The following is a 6,101-nucleotide window of genomic DNA, read 5'->3' on the forward strand; positions in this document are numbered from 1 at the left end:
GTCCGGGGAAAGAGAATTATGGTCAGCTTCACCACAAATCTACAGCTAGATGCTCAAAGGAGGAGAAAAAAATGTCACACTGTTTTTTCATAATAACTGGATTTCACATTAAACATTTAGATGAGAAAATATGGAAATATTTATGATACTCATGCCAAATCTTCTTCTGCACTCAAGCAACTCCAACAGAACTTGTTAGATATTCTTACAAACCCATTGGTTAGACCTCATCCTAATGATCAGAGCCATGCAACGCATTTCCATCCATTTCACGATCCACTCCAGAGACAAATACCCGTTCGCACTTTTTATTTATTTCTCTGGACTGTGGGAGGAAGTCAGAGTACCCAGGCACCATTTAACTTAACATGCATGTTGGGCAGAACATGCACACTCCACACAGAAAGGCACTCCGGACCCTTCATTACCTGAAAATCAATTTCTTTTGGGGGGGAAACACTCAACATACATCACATAGTGTAAATAATGAGTGCACGGTTCATTAAATACATTTTCACTAGTAAATTTTCAACTGTTTTCAGTATGAACTGCATTGTCACGTGTTAAAATGGAATGCTTGAAAACTAGGGAAGGCTGAGTCATCCATTGGGAAATGTTTGTGCTCGTGTCTGAGTCAGACTTTGCACCTGCAACAAGCCAATAAGCAAGCACACCTCGCTTAAATACATAAACAAGGCATTTGTGAGTTAACACCAATTAAAGTTATCTTTTCAGTTATACCGAATGCCAGTCACTCAAAACTGTTTCACTTATTGTAATCACGAAGGTATGTGTTTGTCACTTTGTACTCACATGGCTCATAACTTTTTCTAAGATGAAGCCTCAGATGAGGGTAAAATGAAAAAGATTTTTCTGCCTTAAGATATTTTGGCATAGAGATCCCATTATAATTGTGCATTTTATCCTGGGGCAAGTAATCTGGGTGGTGTTTCCAACTGCTGATACAACTTGTGACAATGGGCCTTACAGTTTGGGTGTGCTTTCAAAATGTTTTTGTTAAATGCAATTGCTGATATTTTCCTCGTAAATCTTCTTTCTCTGTTGCTAAATGCTGACTCCAGATCAGATAATGTGTCCTGCTGAAGCTGCTGGGACGATGTTGGTAGTCCACAGGCAAAACTAGGTATCCTTACAAACACAGCCCTAACCCTGATTAGACCTCATCTGAATGAGAATCCCTTTATGTTAAAACACAACATTTCAAAGGAACACAGGATCCTCTTGCTGTGAGGCACTTTTGATTTTTTGCTCAAGGGCACCTGTTACTGCCTCTTCTTCTTTGGGAAATCTCTACATAGGTAGCATGATATATACAATAAGCATGTAGTTCATTAGATAGATATTCACTGGTAAATTTGCAACTATTTTCAGTTTGAATTTCACTGTCTTGTGCTGGAATGGAAAGAATGAACTCGAGGGAACACTGAGTCAGTGGGAAATACTTGTGCTGATGTCTGAGTGACAGTTTGAAATAATGCCTGCAGCATGCAAACAAGCAAGGTATTCATCATTTATATTGCGAGCGCTTAAAGCTATTTATCTGATTATTTAAGTCAACTGAGTCTGTGGAGTGTTTGGGCGGTCGTGAGCACGCTCGCCTGCTCACCAGCTAGCTTGTGTTCAGGGTCCGACCTAATTGGGTTTATGTGCGGGAATGTTTTCCAAAGCCACACTTGTGAAATACCTCCACATCTGCTGCCCATTAGCGGTGGACATAACACACAACAGAGAGAGGAAAGCCCCCAACCCATTGATTCATTGGACCGCAGCCCGACTTTTATTGCAGCAGAGAAAAAAAAAGGCTCGCTGCAACACAACAAATGCTGCATTACCCATCTCTATTTCTTCCTCCGCAGTTCTCTATTTCATCTGTTTTTTTGTTCATTTATTTATTCATTTTTATTTTGGACATTTAATCTTTCTATCTATTTGCTATTCCCATGATCAACATCTTGCTCTCTTTATCTTGAAATTAGAGTTCCTGCACCAGTCTTTTCTCCTCAGGTGCAGCCAATCCTCTTTGAGAGTCTACCCATTTTGCGAGTCTCAACCATCAACTTTTCACACCTATATTGTCTTTCTATTTTCATCAAACAGCTCTTATTTCCCACACCCGCTTCCCAACTCTGTGAGCTTCAGTGTCTAGTTTTTCGATAGCTATTTATCTATGTCGACATGACTTCCATCTCTTTCTTCTTGTCTCTCCCCAGGGCAAGGACGTCCTTCTGTTTAATCCCATGGTGGGCATGAGGAGAAACTAGCAAGGGGGTCTGACAGCCCCCTGACCCCTCATCTGTCATCTGCAAGGGGAAAAGCACCCTCCTAATTGGGGAAAAGCGTTGAGGGGTTGTGGGGCTGGTATGGAGGTTGTTATTCTAGTGTTGGCGGGGTCAGAGGTGAAAAGGGGGTGATCACACCGGTGATTAGCCTCCTTCATGTGCAGGAATGGAGGGAAGCATGGACAGGGGGAGTGTTTGTTGAGCAGCTGGGGTGTAAAGTAATTAGAGAGAAATGGGTAAAGCCCTGCATTAAGCATGGCCAGTGCAGCAAATGATACCGCCCTGGTTCAGGGCACGGGGTTGTAAATAACAGAGGTGATGGCTGATGAGGCTCAACGCTGATAAGGTGAGTCCAGGTACAGATAAAAGCAAGAATAATCCAAGCCAAACTATGAACACCAAATATTTGCATGCATATGTACACATATGATCAAAGTGTGCATCACTGAGCACTTTATTCCCACTAAAAACTTTAACACTGTGAGATTTCATGTAGCAGTTCACTGAAAAAGGGTTATTAATATTGCTATTGTAGCCCTTTGAACTACTTCCTCCCAAATGCTCAGAATATCAGTAATCAGAGACCTAGAGCTTCCAGCTGGATAAGCAAATTAGCTGTGTTTAAAAAGCATTTATCTTAGACACCAGTGTGCTGGCATCCTGCTGTAAGCAGTCGAATGAGTCTCCTTTTAACAAATGCAGTGTGAGCAGACAATTTAAAAAAGCACCTTTCCTCCCTGAATCCACTTGATGAGCAACGCTACCAATCTCTGAAGGTCTCTCTGCTCTGCGCTTCCCCTGTCCACACCTCTTTACTTGACTCAGCAGGCCATTAAATGGATGTGTGTTTATGTAGGCATAAATGGAGAGAGCAAGAGTAAAAAACAAAAAAGACAGCGTATATACTCATACATGATATGTAAATAATATGTAACATGTAAGAAAACTACGTCTTTGATACCTAAGTGGTATAATTTTCACTATATGCATCTATGTGTATGGCGTTGTCTAACTCTGCAAAAATTAGAATTAACAAATGAAAAGACAAAAATGAATCAATTTCTGTCACATTATATAAAGGCATCTGTGCCTAAATAAATGTTAATTTCAATTACGCTCAGTTTAATGAAAGATGATTTTATTTATTAAGTAATTTTCTAACTTTCCCCCCTTTTTTGATTTGACACTTTCAATCCTCCATATAGGAAAATAAAATTAAAATTTTACCATTTCAACCTCAGCGTTTGATCAGGAAAATAAGCCCATTTGGTGTTTGGTTTTTTTTTAAACAAAAGTAGAGATTGAGATCTAACAGGAAGAAGAAAATTGTTTCAATCAATAATCACATTTGTTTCTTTTCTGCCTGGAAGAGTATTTTCTTAATGTGGCAGAACCAAAGGACCCGAGAAAGATCAAGGTTGCAATTATTATCGTTATCTCCCCTGGATGACATTGGCCTGCTGGAATTTAAGGGTGATCGCACATCAGCTTGAAGTCATCTGAGAATTATCTTGCTATCAGATAAAAAAAAGTAGCTTGTGAACGCGCTGTCATGAACTGGGCCATGTAGTTTCTGGCAGTTGTGAAGTTTATGTCAGTTACACTGATTGCGTCTTAAGCTTGTATTTAAATAAAACGATCATATACATCATACATAACATCTCCTGCTCTCATTAACAGTGCTGCAGAATGACTGACATCTTGGATTCCTCAGCACCAGGCCTGGAGTGAAAAAAATAAATTGTGGAAGGCAATACTCCCATTGCTTTGGTCTGTTATGAAAGCGCACTCCAACTTCCAACATCTCCTCCCTCGATGCATAATCAGCTGTCAAACCTAACTTATTTACGCAAGGCTTGTGAAGCACATGGGACAGGGCGCGCTGTAATTCAAAAGGTACCAATCCACAGAAATTTCCTCCAAGACAGATTTTGAGTGTCTGGATTTCTTCTTTGCTCTACCACTGATTGACAGGTTGTGTGCATGCTGAACAGCGCACCTACACGCCTGCTGCCAGGGCCTACAGAGTTCCAGTTTGCAGCCCCCTGAGCACACGCATACACACACCTCTACACCTGCTGGTACACTTTTGTACCACATACGCATACGAAAGGCAAGCAAAGGGACCAAAGAGAAATAAAATGACCTGCACGCGTCTTAATGAGGGAGGGCTGGGCGTCTGGCATTTACCTCAAACCATTTCTTCCCCCTCCTGCTCTCTCTGGAGGGCTTTAAGTCTGCCGCCTGTTAACGGCTGAAGTGTGGATTTCCTGTCAAATAAGGGTTAGAGCCCAACAAAAGTTCTGTACTCTAGTACCTAAATAGGATCACTTCCAGCTGCCCCACCTAAACACACACATTTCATGTCTTATAACGTCCCTATAGGGATTTATACTGTTCCTGTGGTGCTCAGTGTTGTCTTTATAGTGACCTTATTGTACCTTTATGGCACTTTTAAACTCCAGTGATCAGTGCAACAATAATAAAGATAGAGAACATTAGAAAGTTCTATGCTGCATTGTGCTCCAGCCAATCGTATCCCTTTATAAAGCAAATAATATAGTTGTTAGGACTGTGTAAGGTCACTTTACAATGTGCCATTACCATACGCCATGACTCTTGGAACTGTTTTCACCTCATATATATTTTTATCCCGTCTGATTCGCTCAGTCCCTGACAGATATTTTTTCATTTTTGTCATTTGACTTCCCTGAGAACAATTGACCCTGTGTGCCTTTGAAAGAAGATGCTCTCCCGTGATGGCGAGTCCATGCAAATTTGGTGGCATGTTTGTCACTGTGAGGAGCACATTCATCATAGAGACAGTTATGATACGGACATGCACTGACACGCTGAATGACTGAAGAAACTCAGTGTTTTTGTATCAATTGGCTGGAGTTCAGAGAAAAAGTATTTGCTGCAGTTTCAGTGTCTTGCTTCAGGGAATTTAAGTGAACTATTTCTTCCTTGTTTTATGTATTCTTTTATGTCTGTGCACTGTGTCTGGTACTACATTAGGTATTTTGCAACTGGCTAATCCACAGAGGATGCAATCAATACCTTGTGCCAAGATCTCTTTGGCGCAACATGTAAAGAATCCCATCTGCCTTTTTGGCTGAGCCACACTGAGGCAAGTGAGGAGGGACAGAAAAGGGGATCTTTCAAGAAAAAGCTCTTGCCTCACGATCACCAGACCAATAAAGGTCCTTTAATTATTTTGCATGGCCTCAAGACAACACACTATGGCCACTTCAGCCTCAGTGCTCCACTGATGTAAAAGGGTGAACAGCTTCTGCCAAGTATCATTTTATCTTTTACCTTAATCACAACAATTTTGGCCATAGGTCATGAATAAAGGTCCTCACCTTGGCTATGCAGAGTAGTGCTAGATCATAATTAGTTGCAGTCACGGATTTCTCAGCAGCAGATGGTCCACGTGCAAAAGTTAGTGAGCTGTCTGTTTTTGGAAATGATGCATAAAGTATTTTTAAATGTAACTACTAAAAAAATGTTAATAAATGAGTTTAATGTAGTCGAGTAATAAGTAGTTTATATGAACTTAGAAATAAATAAAAATAGACTGCATCCTGCATGTCGATGGCAGATTAACAGCAAATCTATAAATCAATATTAAGTTATTTCTTTACAATTTATAAACTTCTTTTTAAAGTTAAAAGTTAAATTCTACACAGCAACCACCAAATGAGTTGCCAAAAACGGATTATATGTAACATGAATTTGTTTTTCTTTTCCTTATTTATTGGTTAACAGTAGAATGAATGTAATCCATTGCTTCCGTTT

This window comes from Perissodus microlepis, chromosome 17, assembly GCF_051167445.1.
Source record: "Perissodus microlepis isolate ML-2025 ecotype Zambia chromosome 17, ASM5116744v1, whole genome shotgun sequence".
In the NCBI taxonomy this organism is placed as follows: domain Eukaryota; kingdom Metazoa; phylum Chordata; class Actinopteri; order Cichliformes; family Cichlidae; genus Perissodus; species Perissodus microlepis.